The sequence below is a fragment of the Phragmites australis genome, chromosome 3 (assembly GCF_958298935.1).
Source record: "Phragmites australis chromosome 3, lpPhrAust1.1, whole genome shotgun sequence".
NCBI classification, from domain to species: Eukaryota; Viridiplantae; Streptophyta; class Magnoliopsida; order Poales; family Poaceae; genus Phragmites; species Phragmites australis.
Window position 1 is genome coordinate 9,586,896 of NC_084923.1, and position 21,516 is coordinate 9,608,411.

Genomic DNA, 21,516 nt, shown 5'->3' on the forward strand with positions numbered 1-21,516 from the left:
ATTCAAAAACCCGATTTCGGTACTAAAATATCGAAAAAAGACTGATCCCACTGTGAACATTACCGTATTCGATACCTCAGATGCCGAATACAGCCTATACCGTGCACCGTGCGAGGAGCTGAAGTTTAAGAAGCATAAAAAATACAAGTTTTTTATTTAACTCATGATTTTTTTATACAAAAATAGTTCAAAAATTCTAAACATTTTTATGAGCAAACTAGAGATGACTAGCAACCTATTTTAATTAGTTTTATAAAAAAACATGAGCTAATATTTAATTCAAGTTCTTCAAATAAACCAACTTTTATAAATTCTAGCAATATTTAATACCTCAAATAAATTCTCAAAAATCTAGAAAAATTCACTAATATTATTCTCATGTGATGCACTAATTTATAAAAATATTTTCAACCCTATGTTATTTGGTGAAAAAGTGAAATCCTTTGTAATGCTTTATTTATATGCATTTTTATCATTTCATGTGATATTCTCTTTTTAATTCAATTTGAATAAAATTAATTTAACATGCATAAAACCTTGGTTCTCATATTAATATTAAGCCTTTGTAATGCTCTATTTATATATATTTTTTATCATTTCATATTAATATTAAATTTTGTTGGAAAGAATTCTGTAAGGTAATTTTGTAGTGGATTAACGTTGAGAGGATACAAATTCTAATTTATTAAATATTAATAGTTGTGAAGAACAATTATTATATAATCCGATATAGAGATTACATACACTGATAAATCTTACATTTGATATGAGGTTTTTCGTCGGTGCGTAAATAGATACTAACTATAAAGAGATGATGATAATAAATTTTTGTATGTATGATACGTCTAACGACTAACTTTACTGCGAGCCGAAAGCAACGACAAAATCGATGGGCGCCGAAAGCTTCATCATATTCGGCACATGAGGTGTCAAATACGATAATATTGCCCATATTCGACACCTCAGATACCGAATATATCACGGGCTCATGTTTTCTAGAACTTAAGTATCGAATACAAGTGATAGATTTATAAATATATCGATGTATTATCTCTTTTAGTAAATACAATAATATAGGTTATCTATTTTTTTATTTTTGCCAGGATTGGCACATGGCTTTTCTTTCTTTGAATAAGATGGCTCTGATCCGTTCAACGGGAGATGGCTTGTGCAAAAGATACTACTGGCCTGGCCTCCGAAGGTCAAATGGGAATACAAACACTGTGCTACTGTACAAGTACTGCTTGGAAGTACTGCCGTATTGCGTGCTGCGTGCCGAATCACAAATTCAATGCACGCACAGGTACTGAGGTACAGGTGCAATCGTCATCTGTGATAGGAGTCCTATTTATTTAATTTTCAATCGATCTAAGTTGATGTTGACTTTGTGGTGGGTTAGTATACAGGACGATCTCATTCAACAAGACAGTCCCATCTACTTCTATTGAGACAGCAGGATATCTGCAGATTTCAAACAAGTTTGTTTCAGAGCGCTCTCTGTGTAGAGTCAAATTATAGATGATTAATCTCTGATAATAATTTTAGTGGATTAATCGATGAGCGCGTGAACGATATTTACGGTGTGCGTGTATTTATGATAAACTCAAGAATATATGAATTATTTAGGTTCATGCCTCTCTAAAGATAACAGTCCTATATCTGGTGTATTTTGTTATTAATATTTATAAACTAGTTACACATAAGTTTTCTCAATTCCTGCCTCTTTTTCCTTACAAGTTGGATTCTCTTTACGGAGAACTTACAAGTGTTCTCTATTTAGCAAATTTATATCTGACTAGATATTTTACTCTTAGATTATTATCATGGAAAATCAGTGAACTCAACTTAGCCTGAGAGCTCTGTATCCCTATCACATCCGTGAAATACCACCGCACCTACCTCCCGCGGTCATCCAGGGTGTCCTATCACTATGCGCTGCAAGTTCATCTACCAAGCCGTCTTGTCCCCTGCACTCTACGAGTTTACCTGTAAAGATCATCCACTTGTCTGGTTGTTCTGTAGATCATGTTCCATCCGTCGCGTGGCGCAAGTCGGTCCGTAACACCCCGTAATTAATTCTACAGGACAGGGCATTAGCCATCTGCGCTGCTCACGACTTTGTTCATTGGAAGAGGTACTTCGAGAAGGAAAATACTTGAGTAAAAATAAATAAATACAATTAGACATGTTAGGTATGGGCGTCATGTGACCAGCAAGGACTAGTCGTGGGACTACATTATATTACAAGGAGGCTGGTCGCGTAAACCTCGCGATGACAGTGCGAGCTAAGGGCTGGTCGTGCGATGGGTTAGGGTTCAGGAAATATCCCCGCCAGTCGCTACATCTCTCGTGGGGCCTGTTTGTTAGGATGTCCCCTTATTTAATACTTCGACAGTAGCCCCCGAGCTTCCCCGTGGTCGTGGTCTCACGTTATGTGGGGGAGGTTAAGCATCCTAAAAAAGAAAGAGAGAGAAAGAAAATGTTTCGGCTCTTTCTGATGGCCTTGTCAATGGCTGGAAGGCCATCCAGGAGCCTTGCTGGTTTTGGACCGTCTAGTCCGAACCATTGTCTGGAGTGTTTAGAGAGTTTTCCATGTTATGTCGCGGTGAGTAGACTCTGATTGTTACGTCCTGCTCGTTAGTTAGGCTTTCGAAGCACGGGACAACACTTAGCACGACAAGTCTCGTAGTGGCCCTCGAGCATTGTCACGTGTTGTGGTCGGAGAGCCAATCTGGTGAGGGTCCATGGTTGGTCGTGAAATCCTACAAAATAGAGAGTCTAGTCTTTTAACTTTTTGAAAAACTTACAAGTTATATTCCACGTTCGTCCGAAAGGTTCTGTAAAATAGAGAAATTGGTGTGTCTCCGGGCAACTCTACACATAGAACTTGCATAGCAGGGCAATGTTTCAGGAGTTATGCAATTCACAGTCGTCCTCCACGGCTAGCTTGACCGCACCAGGTTGGGTGACATCGATCACTCTATAGGGTCCTTTCCACTTAGGGAAAAGTTTATTTTGACCAGTCTTATTCTGAATTTACCTAAGTACGAGGTCACCTACAACCAGTCCCCGCTCTCACACCTTGCAGTTGTTATAGCATCTGAGACTCTGCTGATACCGGACAGCTCGAATTAGAGCACGTTCGTAGAACTATTCGATCAGGTTTACATCATCCTCTCATCGCGTCACCTGGTCATTGTTTGAGTAGTTAGCTACTCAGGGCGATTGAAAGGCGATATCAGAGGTAAGCATTGCCTTTGCGCCAAAAACAAGAAAGAAAAGGGTTTCGGTCGTAGCCCTACTAGGAGTCGTTTGCAGTGACCAAAGTATTGTGGGTAGTTCGTCCACCTAGCGTCTTAAATAGCTTTTAAGCTGATCAAAGACCTGAGTTTTGATCCCTTATAGTATCATCCCATTAGCCCTTTCGACATGTTCATTACTATGTGGGTGTGCCACCGACGCAAAGCAAATTTTGGTCCCGATCTCTTCGCAGTAGTCCTGGAAAGCACAATTGGTGAACTGAATCTCATTGTCCGTAATTATACGATTTGGACTGCCAAACCGCACTACTAGCTCACGTATGAACTTAATCGCTGCTGCGGCGGTGATCTTCTTGACGATCTCGGCTTCTATCCACTTGGTGAATTTATCGATTGCCACGAACAGGAATTCAAAACCACCCAGGGCTTTAGTGAACAGTCCCACGATATCGAGTATCCAGACAGCGAAAGGAAAAGAGAGTGGTATAGTTTGCAATGCTTGGGCTGGTAGGTTGGTATGTCGACCATGGTATTGATATGAATCGCACTGTTTCCCCAGCTCGCAAGCGTCCTGGAGGGCAATGAGCCACTAAAATCCTTGCCAAAACGCTTTTTTGACCAGAGCGTGGTACGAAACGTGGCTACAACATATGCCTCCGTGGATATCAGAAAGCATTGTGCTCCTCTCTTCCTGAATGATGCATTTCAGTAAAAAGTCATTACTCCCCTAGAGGTAAAGGCATCCCTCTACCAGTGAGTATCTACGGGCTTATCATGAGACATTTTCTGCTGACGCATCATCGTTAGTGATTACTTGATTATGAAGGTATTCCGATATCTGATCCATCCAGATCATACCCGAATTGAACAGAGCAACCACATGATGGTCACTGAGGTCAATGGCACCGAAGGAGGCATTGCCTCCAAAGGTGTTGCCTCTTGTGCTTTATTTTCAAGCGGAGCATCCCCTTCACATTGGCCCAAGACCATGATGGATGGTCGTGTGAGTCTTTCTTCAAAGATTTCGATCGTGACAGGTTCGTGAGAAGAAGCTACATAGGCCAGCTCATCGGCTAGGAAGTTGTCCTTGCGAGAGACGTGCTTGACTTCAAAACCAAAAAAACATCGCGAGTCTACTCACTTTGGCGAGGTATGCCGTCATTGTCAAATTAGAGCACTAACACTCCTTTTACATAGGGTTAACAACCAATAGCGAGTCCCTTATCGCTAACAGACGTTTAATCCCAGTACGGAGGCTGCTCGCATTCCAGACAAGAGACCCTCTTATTTTGCAATATTGTTAGTAGCTGAAAAATATAATTAAACTACGTAATTGAGGAGGTCATCAGTTGGTAAGGTCAGGACCACTCTAGCCCCCGCTCCCTTTAGCGTAAATGATCTGTCGAAGTGCATGGTCTAGTGCTCGTCCGCCTCTTGTCATTGTATCTGCTCAGGCTCAAAGGACGACCACTCGACCATAAAATCGATCAGCATCTGAACTTGATAGCTGTTCGGGGGACGAACTAAAGATCAAACTCCCCGAGCTCTACTGCGCACTTTATTGTTCTTCCTATCGCATCCCTATTGTGGAGAATTTCTCTAATTGAGAGCGAGAAGATTACCCTGATTTTGTGGGTCTGGAAGTAGTATTTGAGCTTGCAAGAGGCCATCAGAATAACGTATAGCAGCTTTTGAGCCTGTGGATACCGAGCCTTTGCATCGTGTAGGACCTCACTAACGTACTATACTGGTCGCTAAAGAGCTTCTCGCTCGACGACTAGTATTGCGCTCACGACCTGTGTGGTAGCTACAACATAGAGCAAGAACTTCTCATCTGGTCAAGGTACGGTCAATACAGAAGGGGAAGAGAGATACCTTTTTAGATCTTGGAGGGCCGCTTCTGCTTCTGGGGTCCACCGAAAATGGTCACTCTTCTTCATGAGCTTAAAGAGCGGCAACCCTTTTTCTCCCAATCTTGAGATGAACCTGCTCAAAGCTACCACATATCCTATCAGTTTTTGGACTTCCTTTAGCCTGGTCGAGGATTTCATCTAGTCGATGGCTTTGATCTTGTCAGGGTTTGCCTCTATCCCTCGACTGGAAATAAGAAACTCAAGCAACTTCCCTGATGAGACTCCAAACGTGCACTTCTTAGTGTTTAGTTTCATGTGGTATTTTCGAAGGTTGTTGAACGTTTCATAGAGGTTCGCGACCAGGTCGTCTTTGGTTTTACTTTTGATGACCACATCATCAACATACACCTCAACATTTCTATCGAGCTGTGGTTGAAGAATGAGCTAAATAAAATGCTGGTAAGTGACACTGGCACTTTTAAAACCAAAATGTATTTTTACATAACAAAAGACCCCGAAGGGTATCACAAAAGCAGTTTTCTCCTCATCTTCCCTATACATGCTAATCTGGTGGTACCCCGAACGGACATCTAAGAAGCTAAGAAGATCACTGCCAGTGGTTGAGTCAACAAGTTGGTCGATCCAGGATAGAGGGAAGAGATGTTTCGGGCACGCCTTATTGAGGTCAGTGAATTCGACGTACATCCTCCACTTACCATTGTATTTTCAAACCATGACTGGATTAGCCAGCCATTTTGGGTACTGCATTTCTCAGATGAAGCTTGCTTCCAGGAGCTTGTCGATCTCCTTACGAAGTGCTTCTTTTTGGTCACTTGCGAACCAACGAGCTCTTTGTTTGACTGGTCGTGCATCAGGTCACATTGATAATCTGTGCTCGATCACGTCCCTGGGGACTCCGAGCAAATCAAATGGACTCCATAAAAAGATGTTTGCGCTCGCCCAAAGAAAAGTGATGAACGTGAGTTACTATTTGGAGTCCATACCGACCCCTATCTGGACCATCCTGGTCAAGTCAAATTCATCAAGGCATACTTCCTTGAGATGCTCGTCCTAGCTGGCGGCGACGTGAACCTTCACCGGGCAGTGACTAGGCATAGCATTCTTTAGCTACCCAGGAGTTAGCTCGATCATGTCGAGGCTCCTCTTGTCGCAGTGCAAGGCCATCTTTATGCTGCCAAAGATGATGATGGCCCTCGTCGTACTAGTGATCTTAATCACCTAATATGTGTAGTGGATGACGGCCATGAACTAGGCCATCGGTGGTCGCCCCAGGATCACATTATAACCAGTTCTGAAGTCTGCCACACTAAACATGACATTTTCAGTCTTGAAGTTACTTAACGAGCCAAAAGTGATAGGCAGCTCGACCCGGCCTAAGGGCTCAGCTGAAGAGCCCAGGGTAAACCCGAAGAAGGGGAAGATGGTTTCAACATGCTCCTTGGGATTTGCAGGACATCCAAAGTGTCAGCGAAGAGGAGGTTGATAGAGCTCCCTCCATTGATTAGCACATGATCCAGTCGAATGTTCTGTACGGTGGGTTAGACCACAATAGGATAACGACCAGGTCGCTTGACACTCGTGGGGTGGTCAGCCTGACTAAAGGTAAGCACTACCTCCGACCACTTTAGACGCGGGCTTGGGTCTGGCATGGTCGGCCGCACTTTCTGGACCATCAATTTGTATTCCCTGTTCAAGGAATATGTCATGGAGCCTTTGAAGATGTGTTGGACCATGTGATCGGCCTGCTGGTACTCTAGTGCTAACTGGTCGGGGTTAGCCCCGTCCTCACCATCCTCGTTGTGTCTAGATTTATGCTCTCTAAGCTCCTTGTTGATGACACTTGACACAACCTTACAAGCAGTCAGGTCGTGGGCATATGTGCGGTGGATCGGGTAGTATCCACAACCCTTTCGCCCCTCCCTTTTCTCAAAGCGCCAGTGCAGTCAGCCAGTTTGCTTGACCGCCATGACACTGGACGGTCCCTCTGCGTTTATTCTTCCTTTTCTTTTTCCGACCGAACCCTTTGGAGGAGGCGGACTAGCCAGAGGTTGGTTGGGACCTGGAGTCAAAATGATGCTCTCGGGCCTCGGTGGCCTAGGTGCACTTTTCTGTGAGCTCAAAGAGCTCGGTGGTCCTTCAGATTTCTTTGGTGGCCAGCTTCTCGACCATCTTTTGGTCTATGACCCCTCTCTTGAATGTTATGACCGTGGATTAACCAGTGATCCTTGGAATAGTATTTTGGCGCTCAGTGAAGCGCTAGATAAAGTCTCACAACGACTGACCTTATCATTGCCTGACTTGGTACAGGTCGTCCTCGACCTTGAGTCAGGTATAGGTTCCCTGGAAGTTGGTGTAACGCGTGCTTGAGGAGAGAGAGAGAGAGACGATGGTCATGCGGTCCTAGGGATGGGATGGAGGAATCAGATGCCTCTGCGTGTGGGGGAGGTGAGTGGTAGGGCTACTTGACCTTTTCCTACTCTCACCAGGTGTGGTCTTACTGCTCTCGCGTGGCCACTTGGCTCTAGATCACGCCACGGAGGTCGTGTTGGCGCAAAGAGTCACGCAGATCAGAGAGTTGGCTGTCCTAACGCGGTGGGGGGTCTCCGAGTGCTCCTTGTTACTGAGGGAGGACAAGATCTTTTTTGCTGTGGGGGCTACCATGATTGTAGGCGATCGTGACTTTCACCAGTCCTAGAGACGGACTTGATATTTGCCATCATAGTTTGGCATTGGGCGGTCTCAACCAAGAGGGTGAGGTCATGCAACCATGGCGCAACTGGCGAACCCTCCGGTACTACTACCGGTGGGTGGCTAAAAATATTCGCACAATTTGCAGATTCTGTGTAGGCGCATTGCCTCATAGATGAGTTGTCGAGCACGAAGTGGCAACATATTATGATGAGGGAGCCCCCGACATTTGTGCGGCGTCACGACCTTGGCGATGACGCCATCAAAGATCGGGTCCTCTGCGGTAGCTCCTCTTGGAGACACTGTGGTGGTTGGAGCTGTGCCAGAGCGTTCCCATGCCCGGCGCCAGTCTGGTTCCCCTCTATTCGCGTGGCCTGGGGATCAGCACCAGGAACATGGGAGCTTCTGCTACCCCTGTTGCATGAAATGTCATGCAAACTTCCTGTTGAGCCTTGAAGCCATCAGATTCTGATTCGGTGTTTCATTCTTGGAGCACACCGGGCTCATCTGGGTCATATCCCATGATGAACACCTCACGGTGACCGGAATCCTTGGAATAGGACTCAGCAATTACCATGGATCCGGCCATGGGTAGTCTAATCTAATCTTCAACACCTACCAAAACACAAAAATGCGCACCCCTACCTGCCACGCCAACTGTCGAGAGTTAATCCCTGACAATGGTTCCAGGATGTACCGGTCGATGGGCGCGTGAGTGACGCTTGTGATGTGCATGTGTTTATGATGAACTCAAGAACACAAGGATTATCTAAGTTTAGGATTCTCTAAGGATAATAGCCCTACATCCTGTGTATCTTATTTTCAGTATTTGTGAACTGGTTACAGATGAGTTTTCTTGAATCCTGCCTCTTTTTCCTTACAAACTAGGTCATCCTCTCTTTATATACTAGAAAGAATGATGACTTACAAGTGGGCCCTATTTAGCAGACCTATGACTAGCTAGATATTCTACTTTTGGATCATCATCATGGAGAACCGGGTGAACTCAACTTACCCTAAGAGCTCTACATGCCCGTCACATTCATGGAACGCCACCGCACCTGCCTCCCCAGGTCGCTCGGTCTGTCCCATCGTTGTGCGCTGCAAATTCGTCTGCCAAGCAGTCGTGTCCCTACGCTCTGTGAGTCTACCTGCAAAGATCATCCACTTGCCTGGTCGTTCGTTGGATCTTGTCCCATTCATCGCGTGGCGCAAGTCGGTCTGCAACACCCCACTCTATATCAATTAATGCTACATGACGAGACACTGCACATCTGCACCAGCCACGACTTTGTTCTCTAGAGGAGGTACTTCGGAAAGAAAAATACTTGAGTAGACATCAATAAATATGATTAGACAGGTTAGGTATAGGCGTCATGCGACCAGCAAGGGCTAGTCGCGCAAGCTTCGCGCTGGTCGTGCGAGCCAAGGGCTGGTTGCGTGATAGGCCAGAGTTCAGGAAATATTCCCGCCGATCGTCACATACCTCGTAGGGCTCGTTAGCTAGGATACCCTCTTACTCAATACTCTGACACAAATACCACTAGGGTTTATGGATTTGTACCACAAGGGATGAAAGGTGAACACTTGAAAAGTAAAAGTTGTAGCATTTTAGGGTGATTTCCAATGAGAAATATTTCTAGTAATACTCTGTATAACGTATTAGGATTTCAGAAAGTCTTTTAAAATATACTTTGATCATCATATTCTCCTATAATATAGTATCAATTGATACGAAATCAATATCTTGCTAAAAAGATATGTGAAATATGAATCTATTGATACATCTTTTATACACTAAACATATATAAAATTTGACTAATTATTGATAATTTTTTTTGAAGTTGGACCCTACTAAATTCTAATACATCTTATATTTTGAAATGGAGGGAATATTACAGAGAGCCATGGGTAATCACTCATCAACGTTACAAAGATCATATATAAATTAATCCCAAAGTCTAACTGCTAGAAGATTTGGTTCGGGCGGACATACTAAAAGGATGACACGAGGATAGACACTGACGTTGCAAGTGTATATCGATCATGTTGCTTCAACTCTTATGCAGCTGATGACGCTGACTGGTGTCTATCATGCTGGAAGATTTAAGCTGAACAATGGCTCTTCAATTCGTAGTAGTATTAGCTGTATAAGAAACAATTCCATCTCAATCCTACAATACCCTGTTTGTTGACCCGAATAACCTGGTACAAAATAAATACTCTTGCGTGCATGCCGAGCTTATCGTACGTAGGCGGCCAAACCATCAGCCTGAAAAACGTTTTAGAAATTCCAGGTGCACTTTTTTCCCCAGTACTAGTACTACCTCCGCAGCAGCCGCCGTGGCGTTTTCCGGCTGGGAAACCAGCACGAGCCCGTCGGGTCAACCAGTTCGCCCGCCGCCGTAGCGGAAACAAATTATGTGAGATTTTTACGTAAAATATTTCTACAAAATTACTATCTACATTATACACTTTAGATCTAATCACTCATAGACTTACATATAAACATACTAGAAGATACGTAGCAGAGGTAAAAATTTACTTTAAAACTCGATCTCACATAATTTGCTTTCCGCCGCAGCAGCCATGCTGCGCGACGCACGTGTCACGTGTGTCTACCGCGCGTCGTTGCGACTACGGGGCTGGGCGGTGACCCGAGCGAGCGGAGCGGAGGTCGCGGTCGCGGTCGCCACGCGCGGCAGCCGCGACGAGAGCGAGCACAGAATCTTCCCAAATTGCTTGCGAGGGACGGCAGCCAGAACGAGGCCGCCGTGGCCGACCCGTCGACGCGCAGGCGCAGTAAATGCGGTCGCGGCAGCGCGCGAGCAGCACACCGCCGAGTCGCCGACTGAGGCGGACCACCAACTCGATCGACGTCAGCTCGGGAGGAGGCGCTGGCGCACAGGGGACCTAACCCTGCAGCGCCATTAATAACTCCCCTCCTCGGGATGGGCGGACGCGACCTGACTGACTCACTGCCCGCTCGGGTTTCTTTTTAGGGAAGCCACGGCTTCTGGCTCCGGAGTTCGGAGGAGCAGATTCCACATGTACGGAGGAGCTCGGCTCTCACCTCTCTCTTCTTCTTTTAATGCGACATCGTTTGATTTTTCTCATGGGACCGGAGAATGCCAGATTGTGCAGACGACCGGCTCGATCCTCTTGCGTACGTGATGATGAATAGAGTAGGGCGTTAGTTGCAGGGAGAGATTGGGAGAATGATCGCTCGGAGATCGATCCTTTTTAAATCTGGCGTGCTGCCAAGTCTCTTTTCCAATGCAACAGCTCGCGGCGCAGAAATTGTTCGAGTTACTCCGCTCAGTTGTGCTAGTCCTATCGCACGTAGGATTGACGTGGTGTCGGATGCAACGTGCACATCACATGATCTTGTCAAGGGCATATGTTAAACTACAGAGTTAGTATCTCCAAGCTCCAAATGCGCTGATAATCAAACTGTGTTTGGTTTAATAGCATCTTCAAGAGAATTTTTTCACGAACGAGAATCTTTTCACGAAGAGATTTTTGTTTCTTTCAGCGTTCTAACGCATTTCCTTCACAGTTCCCATTACGAAAGGATTATCAAAGTTATTCCCTCTAGTAAAATATTCTCTCTTATTTTTTTTCACAAATCACTTCGAAAAGAAGGGAGATAAAAAAATGAATCTCAGAAAGAAAAAGAAATGAAAAAAATATGATTAAGAATGTTAAAGGCTCCATCTTCGGTTACCATTCCTATAGACTATAGTTTGGAGAAGTTCCTACTCGATTTCCAAGCATGGGACTCGGATCCCAAACAAAAAAGATTCTCCCTCTCCGACCGCGCACCTGACCTCGCACAGTTTGCACGTGCCATCCTCTCGCTCCACGGCAGCCTCAGCCCGGCCACCGACACCAATCGGCGCCCGTGGTGGGCCGCGGTGGGGTAACTGCCGCTGCGGCAGATCGTGCACGTACGGCGCGCGTGGTGGACCGCGGTGGGGTAACTGCCGCTGCGGCATGTGCGGTTTGCCTTGCCGGCCGAGGATGTTTTGGCTATTGGCGCGCGGCCGGACGGCTGGAGCCCGGCTGCCTGCGCGCGAGGCTAGCTCTAGCTAGCGCTCTGGAGTGGGAGTGGCCGGCCGGCCGGCCGGCCGTCGCTGTGTTGCCAGAGGCTCGTCGTGTGGCCGGCTGGCGCAACCGACGGCTCTGTATCTAAGGCAAGCGCGGGGAACAGTACTAGCTACCTGCTCCATCAACCATCGATCGATCGTCGGTTACGTGGCTCCGTACTGGCTAGTACAGCAGTACATCCATGCACCTGCAGGGTGGTGTGGCAAGCTAACCAGATGCGCTTGAACCTTGAATGATGGTACGTACTCTGTGTTGAATCGTCGTCAGCAAGATCATTTCCGGAATAACAACTATTTGTTATAGCGCTAAAAAGTATTTCATTAATAGTTGTGTTATGTTAATGAAAGTACAAGGAAAAGCAAAATTCTTTGCCGCCACCAAGCATAGCTGCAGTTACTCAATTTGGACCACGGCACAAACTTTTGTCCTTCATCTTCATATATAAGTGTAGTGCGCCTTTTCATTCCAGCATTCTTATCTTTTTGTCGAACATGATTGTAGTGTGTCGGTCGGCGAGATTAAATCATCAAAATGCATATTCCATCTCCATTTTGAGCAGATGATCAAATCGCTTTGCTTGGCGGATGGTTGTCGTTTATATATAAGTCAGTAGAGTTTCTTTTCTTTAAGGACAGTAGAACCCATGTATGGTCTGGTCGCCAACTTGCTCCTAATAAAATGTACACCCTCTAATACCAAATATAAGTCTATTAAACATATACGGTTTTCAATATGATATTTTAACTAATAATATCTATAAAAACAATATTATTTTAAATAGAAAAAAGTTATATATTATGAAAACATTTTTCATGACAAATTTAGTAGCATCAACCTTATATTATCAATCTATATAATCTTTTAGCTATTTATGATCAAAGCTTAATATACTTAACTTGAAATAAACCTAAATAGACTTATATTTGGGATAGGAGGAAATACTGTATAAATACCACAAAGTTACTCTCAACTGAGATGGGTCCGCGAGTGTGATTGTTTAACAGTACAACACCACTGTTCTCTTATATTATTATTTGAGGAGAAAAAGGAGCCACACGTTCGTTCTCAAGATCACAAAAATACCATATTAATCAAAATAGTCCATATCAAATACGATTAATAAATAGCAAGATTTAGAAACAAAAAGTCCATAAATACGATTAATAAATACCTAAATTTAGAATGAAAAAATTAGCAGTTCAATTTTCATACGGTTTGGGAAGCAAAATATCTAAGTAAAGAGTCCAAATAAAATATATTAAATAATAATTAAAATTATGCTTAGAATAGAATTATTATAAAAACAAATAACTAAATATAGAATACATGTAAATTACAATTAATCAATAGCTAAAATTCATAATAAAAAAAATATTTTTTTCAAAATTCTTACTAAGATAATAGATTAAAAAATATCAATTAGTTCAAGTTCGTCACATCAAGCAAGCAGCAGACAAGGCACAACACGTAGGCAAGAAAAATATATTTTAATTTTGGGAGTTGTCTACACGCTACAACAAATCTTTCTATGACCAAAACACTCATGATGAAAAGCAAAAATGTCATACACCATGAATCATTTATGATACATTTAGCGCTTTGTCACATAACATAATGGGGTCAGTCTTGGCAGTTATGTCTATGACGATAAAATAATTTTCGTCATAAAAGGTGTAAAATTCTGTGATGATTTTGTATGTTCATCATTAAATATTTGGAACCTAGACAGCCCAAACGCGCAAATATGACTTTTTTCTCCATCACAAACTACCTCCAAAATAGTTTGGAGCCTTAAATAATACGAGTTTGGGTCTTTTGTGCATTTATAAGCTCTTCTAGAAACAATTTTTGGATATATAATCAATTGTCACCACCTTTAAGCCTTCAAGGCTCCCACCCCCTCGCCTAACTCATGTTGTCCTTTCAGATCTACTAGCCTCCTTCAGCCTTGACCCTTTGCCACCGCTAGCAGCCAGCCACCACCTTGCATTGCCCTCCTCCCATCAATTGGATGGCCCATAGTCCCAAGCAGATGAAAGGGTTCTGCCTCTAGAGGATGCTCCCAGATTCCATGGTCATCGGGATACAACTCAAAAGGCAAGTAATTAGCCAATATCTTATATGTATTATTGTGCATAAATACCTCTTTGATTGACGAGCTTTTTGCATACTACTTAGATCTGTGATTTTTTATGCTTTTGAGGCAGCGTAGAGGACACCAAATAATCTTAATCGGTTTTATAAGTAAACACTAGAATGATATTAGCATATCATGAGAAGCTGAATCTTTTTTTATCAATTGATTTTTTTGCCATGGTTCTCATTATCTTTTGGATTCACATGCTATTAGATACAGCTAATTTTGATGTGAAATAATAGCATCCTTGGTTGAGTAGTAGTCTGTCTATGTGGTTAGCCAACCACACACTCCGACAACTGAAATAATAACTATTGCAACTTTACAAGAAGAGTTCAATTGTGAAAAGTTATGTCCATATTTGAGCCTGCAGATAGAGCAAATAAGCTCAATTGGCTTGTGATGACACTTTTTACCTCCATTTTTTTTAGGAATTCTGGAGAATGGAAATAATGATGATATCTTTATAAAAATACTATACTACAGGATATGCCATCTAAATGATTGTTGCCGGTTATGTATTTCAATGCTCTCAACTTTGCACTAGCCCTATTGCAGGGTACACCGCCACACCAAATATTTCTGTTAATCACTATTGATTCAGTGTTGAGCTTGAACATCACCATTTCTAAAATCTCCAGGGCATACTTTTGGCAATGATAATGAGGATTGTCAAATCCCACCATCTGTAGCTGCTTTGCAAGTAATACTCCGTACCATGATCAAGTTAGAACTACTTATGTATTCTGTACTAACTTCAGGTGTTTTTTTTTTCTGTGCAAAGATTGTGATGCACTGATGTCTGAAGTTCTTGCAAAAATTAAAGGTTTATATTTCTGATAGCTACTTGGGTGGAGCGATACACTGGTAAGCACCAACTAAAGTGCATCTTTTCTTGATGTATGTACGTTGATTTAAATTTCATCATTTATAAATTTGGTCCATCGGCAATATCTTTGGAAACTTATGGACACTAAATTTCCCTTTGTGCTTTTCAGGATTTGGAGAATTAGAATCTATTTATAGACTAGACAAGTCGATCTATTTCTTTACACTCTCTGATTTGAGTTTGGTTACGAATTGTGTGGAAGGAGTACATGTATGAACATTTCGTTGATGCTTATATACATGTAATTGTAAATAAAAATGATGTATCGGTATAATTTCTACATTTTATCACAATCATTATGCATGATAATTATATTTCGTCATAAATTCCATTTCATTTTGGTGGTACATTAATCAACAACGGTGGAGAAGAATGTGTGATGAATATTTATTTATCACAAAATAGTTATTCATGACGACTGTAATTTGTCACAGAAAATGAGCTGCCCCACTGGGCAGCCTTGCCCCAACTTTATGACGATGCATGAAATTTTCATCACAAGATATATAATATGACACACTATTTGTGACGATGGGTGTAACGGTGCATTTACGTCATAGAAGCTCATCTGTGACAAAAAATGAGCTTCTTGTGATGAATATAGCTCGTCACATAAAGTGAGATTTGTTGTAGTGACACCTGACATACGATTTTAACAGTTGATCAAAACATATATGAATCAAACCAATACTTGTATACGATTCGGATACAAGTTTGGAGCATAAATAAATTTCTTTTCCACTAACATAATTTTATTTTTTCTTCTAATTTTACGGGTTTGTAACTAAATGGCACTAACCTCATACAAAACTAAAGAGACTAATTTTTAATTAAAAATTATCATGATAAAATATTACAGCGAGGCTAGCTACATTATTAGCATATGCCACCTTGCTAGTTCTCTTATACTTATTTTGTACATCAACATGGTCATTAGTGCTACTTTAACATAAGGTAGCAAAAATACTAAGAAAATATAATGCCCTCAAAATTCAAAAGCTTTAATGATGATTCTAGCATTATCATTTCTATCTCATAAACTAGCAAATTGATCCGTGCAAATAGCGAGGATAGACTCATTAAATTACTGTAATACACCAAATAAATCACAATATTTCATAGAATATAAAAAAATAAGAAAATGATGATCTAACTTCAAATATTTGTTTCTTTCATATATACCCATCCTCACCTGCATGCCACCATGACCGTAATCTGCACAGCCTAGCTGACTCCCGCAACATGCTAATCCATGACTTCGTTGGTGTCACTTGTCACTATCATAGTTTATGGTTTCCCTAATGAATTAAATCAATCATATCCGCATAAGCTTGTTCTGTTTGGTCATATAAATACTCGAACCATGCCATATTGCCCACCTACAACTGTGACCACAAGTTGTGCGGCTCGAGCCCAACTCTTGCATTCTACCTACTGATCCGTCGTGTTGACTGTGTTTTTTTTTTTTTTTGGTCTCTATCGCAGGTTGCTGCTCCGCCGTCTCCAGCCCTACAGGTTGTGCCTTCCCTCGCGCCTTCCTAACATCATGATGTCGCAGTGCATGGCCCAAACCTAACATGACGGCACCCGTGTACTCCTTGTTGATCCCTATTCTAGATTCTAGAGTAGTCTTATTCTAGTTTCTAGTTTGTTGGTTTTAGCGTTGAGGCATCCATTTCTCGCCTAGATTTCCTTGGTTTAGTCGCTGCTACCGGAATCCTATCCCCGTCACCGTGGGGAGTAACGTTGTGCTTCTCTGCTTGCGTGCGCGTGTTGTTTGCCTGGCCGCATATTGAAGATGGCAGCCTAAATTAGAGTTCTATCTCAATACGATTGCCACCTCTATTAATAGCTATATTTGTTCCCTACGAACAGCCTAAATTGGAGTTGTATCTCAATACGATTGGCACCTCTATTAATAGCTATATTTGTTCCCCACAAACATCCTAAATTAGAGTTGTATCTCAATACGATTGACATCTATATCAAATCAATCTCAACCATCATAACAGACGGTCTAGATGTTCCTATTGTTCTACTGATTAACATAGTAATTTTTAGACCTTGAGAGTGAAAGAAGTTATCAGAGTATTGGGAGAGGGGGCATCCTGAATGACGGGGCCACTGGACATATGACAACCGGCAGGAGATATTTCATGACCCATGTCCCATTGCGCGACCCGGTAAGGACTCGTATGACCAGGGCAAGGCTTGCATATCATCCTCCTTGTAATATTATGGGATCCCATGACCAATCCTTATTGGTCGCAGGGCCAGTCCTTACCTACCAGTCTAATCGCATTTATTGTTATCTACTCAAGTGTTTTCTTTCCCCAGGCACCTCATCTGGTGAACAAAGTCATGGATGGCGCAGTTGGGCATTGCCCTGTCCCGTCAGCTTTGTGGGCTGACATGGCACCGCACGACGAATAGGACAGGATCTGCAGGATGACCAGGAAAGTAGACAATTTTGCAAGTAGACTTGTAGAGTATAGGGACAAGACGGTTTGGCAGACGATTTTGCGGCACACGACGATAGGATAGGTCAGACGTCTGGGGTCCACAAGGGGAGGCGTTCCACGGATGGGATGGGCATGCGAAGCTCTCAGAGTAAGTTAGGATGACCCAGTTCTTCATGATCATGATCTAAGGGTAGAATATCTAGCCAGACATAGGTTTGCTAAATAGGGCTCACTTGTAAGTTCTCCTTCTCTCTAGTATATAAAGAGAGAAGGACTCAGTTTGTGGAAGGGGGGAGGGGACAGAGAACAAGGAGTCGTGAAAACTCATCTGTAACTAGTTCACAAACTCTGATAATAAAATACACATGATGTAGGGCTATTATCCTTCGGGAGGCCTGAACTTGGATAACTTATATGTTCTCGAGTTCATTACACACGCAAACACGCATACACCGCAAGCGTTGTTCATACACCCCTCGACCGGTATACCCTAGAATCATTGTCAGTGATTAACCCTTGACAGTTGGAGCGCAAGGTAGGGGGCACATTTTTGCGTTTTGGTAGGTGTTAAAGATTATATTGGGCTAGACGTGGTTGGATCCACGACAACCGTTGAGTCTTGTTCTGAGGACCTTGGTCACCGCAAGGTATTCGTCATGGAAAATGACCAGGATGAGCCCGATGCTCCAGGTATGGAACACCGAATCGGTCCGAATTCTCCAAGGCTCAATGGGAAGTTTGCATGACAATTCATTCAGGGGGGCAGTGGAGGATCCTGTGTTACGAGTGCCGGCAATGATCCCCAGGCCATGTGCCTGGGGGAAACTAGACAAGCACCAAACACGGAGATGCTCCAACATAGCCCCAACCACCACAACGTCGTCGGGAGGAGCTACCGCAAAGGCCGCGGTCTTTGGTAACGTCGTCACCAAGGATGTCCCACCTCACAAATGTTGGGGCTCCCCCCTCGTGATGTGTCGCAACTCTGTGCTCAGCAACTCGACTATGAGGCCATGACGAACGCACAGAATCCGCAGACAGCACAAATGCTTCTTAGCCACCCACCGGTAGCAATACTGGAGGGTTCATCAGTAGCGACATGGTTAAATGATCTCACCCTCCTGGTTGAGACCGTCTAATGCCAAACTGCGGCAGCAAACACCACGTCTGTCGCTAGGACTGGTGAAGGTTGCGATCTCCAAGACTCTTGGTAGGCCCCATGATAAGAAAGATCTCATCCTCCTTCGGTAACGGGGAGCGCTTGGAGACCCTTGTCGTATCGGGATAGCTAACCCTCTGACCTACGTGACTCTCTACACCAACATGACCTCCGTGGCGTGATCTAGAGTTAGGTAGCCACCCGAGAGTAGGAAGATTGTGCTCGGTAAAAGCAAGAAAAGGGCAAGAAGCCATACCACTCACCTCCCTCACGCAGGGAGGCGTCCGATTCCTCCATTCCATACCTAAGACCATGTGATCATCATCTCCCCCCTCCCCCGAGCACGCGCCATCCGCCATCAGCTAGTGACTCCCCATTACGTAACGGGGTGCAACACCCTATCAGATCGGCTATGAGAGGTGCGCTGGCGAGTCCTAACTGTAAAGTATGATGGCTCGACCAACTCTGAGGAGTTTTTGCAGATGTACACCACCATGGAGCAGGTCGTGGGAGGCTATAGGAAAGTCATGGCCAACTACTTCCCGACCGTCCTAACAGGTTCAGCCTGATCCCAGCTTATGAACCTCCCCTATGAGTTGATTCACTTCTGAGATGATCTGTGTAACCAGTTTGTCGCCAACTTTCAGGAGACATATGCCTGACCCGGTGTTGAGGACGACCTGTATCAGGTTAGATAGTGACAAGGTGAGTCATTGCGAGACTTCATCTGGCGCTTCACCAAATGCAGAAACACCATTCCAAAGATCACGGGTGAATCCATGGCCATAGCATTCAAGAGATGGGTCAGAGACCAAAAAATGGTCGAGAAGCTGGCCATAAAGCAAATCTGAAGCACTATTGAGCTCTTCGAGCTCGTAGACAAGTGCGCATTGGCCGCTAAGGCATGAGAGCGTCATATTGATGCCAGGTCACAGCCGACCTCTAACCAGCCCGCCTCCTTCAAAGGGGTCGGACGGAAGGAGAAAAAGAGGAACAAACGTAAGGAATGACCATCCAACGTCATGGCAGTCGAGCAGACCGGCCAACCACACCGATGCTTCAAGAAAAAGGAGGGGAAGAAGGGTCATGGTAATACCCGATCTATCACACAGATGCCCACGACCTGACTGAGTGTAAGGTTGTGCGGGGCATCATAGACAAAGAGCTTGGAGAGCGTAAATCCAGGCATGACGAGGATGCTAAGGATGGGGCCAACTCCGACCAGTCGGCACTGGGGTACCAACAGTTTGATCACGTGATCCACCACATCTTCAGGAACGCCATGACATATTCTTCGAACAAGGAATATAAGTTGGTGGTACGGGAAGTGTGGGCGACCACGCCAGACCCAAACCCGTATTTGAAGTGGTCAGAGGTACCCCTTACCTTCAATCAGGCCGACCACCCCACAAGTGTCAAGCGACCTGCCCGCTACCCTATTATAGTTGAACCCACCATTTAGAACATTCGACTGGGTCGCATGCGAATCGATGGAGGAAGCTCCATCAACCTCCTCTTTGATGACACGCTGGATGTCCTGCAAATCCCAAGGAGCGCACTGAAACTATCTCACCCCTTCTTCAGGATTACCCCATGCTCTTCAGCTAGGACCTGAAGGCGAGTCAAACTGCTAGTCACTTTTGGCTCACCGAGCAACTTCAAGATCGAAAAGGTCATGTTTGATGAGGCAGACTTCGGGACCATTTATAACGCGATCCTGGGACGACCAGTGATGGCCCAGTTTATGGTCGTTGCCCACTACGCGTATCAGGCGATCAAGATGCTTGATCTGACCAGGGCCATCACCATCTTTGGCAACACAAAGACGGCCTTGCACTGCGATAAGAGGAGCCTCGACATGGTTGAGCTAACTCTCGGGTCGCAGCCGGAGAATGCTACGCCTAGTAGTCGCCCGGTGAAGATCCACATCACCGCCAGCCAAGACAAGCCACTCAAGGCAATATGCCTTGATGACTCTGATCCGTCCAGGACAGTTTAGATAGGGGTCGGGCTAGACCCCAAATAGAAAATCGCGCTCATCACTTTCCTCCGGGTGAACACAAACGTCTTTTCTTGGAGTCCATCTGATATGCCCGAAGTCCCCTGGAACGTGATCGAGCACAAGTTGTCAATATGACTTGACGCACAACCAGTCAAACAAAAGGCGCGTTGGTTCGCAGCCGACCGAAAGGAAGCACTTCGTGAGGAGATCGACAAGCCCCTAGAAGCAGGCTTCGTTTGAGAAATACAGTACTTAGAGTAGCTGGCTAACCCAGTCATGGTTTGAAAACACAAGGGTAAGTGGAGGATGTGCGTCGATTCCACCGACCTCAACAATGTGTACCCGAAAGATCTCTTTCCTCTACCCCAAATCTACCAGTTTGTTGACTCAACTGCTGATAGCGGTCTCCTAGGCTTCTTAGATGCCCGTTCAGGGTACCACCAGATTAGCATGTATAGGGAAGATGAGAAGACTGCTTTTGTAACACCATTCAGGGTCTTTTACTATGCAAAATGTATTTTGGTTTAAAAATGTCGGTACCACTTACCAACGTTGTATTCAGTTCATTCTTCGACCACATCTCGGTAGAAACATCGAGATGTATGTGGATGAAGTGGCTGTAAGTAGAACCAAGGACGACCTGGTCGCGGATCTCCAGGAAACGTTCAACGACCTTCGAAAGTACCGCATAAAGCTGAACTCTGAGGAGTGCACGTTTGGAGTCCCATCGGGGAAGTTGCTCAGGATCCTCGTTTTGAGTCGAAGAATAGAGGCGAACCCTGACAAGATCAGAAGCGGAAACGGCCCTCCAAGATCCGATTCTCTTAGAGTAAGTTAGGATCACCTAGTTCTCCACGATGATGATCCAATAGTGGAATATTTAGCCAGACATAGATCTACTAAATGGGACACACTTGTAAGTTCTCATTCTCGTT

General features: G+C 44.2%; 1 long non-coding RNA gene across 2 annotated transcripts; it reads left to right on the top strand.

Moving 5' to 3' along the window:
- The first annotated feature begins 13,796 nt into the window (after nucleotides 1-13,796).
- Nucleotides 13,797-15,270, top strand: LOC133912019 (uncharacterized). 2 transcript variants are annotated; one of them, XR_009908751.1, is made up of 3 exons: nucleotides 13,797-14,772; nucleotides 14,854-14,936; nucleotides 15,068-15,270. It is a non-coding gene; the product is annotated as an uncharacterized LOC133912019 (long non-coding RNA). The 2 variants fall into 2 exon arrangements; XR_009908750.1 differs by having other exon boundaries at nucleotides 14,878-14,936.
- The last annotated feature ends 6,246 nt before the right edge of the window (nucleotides 15,271-21,516 follow it).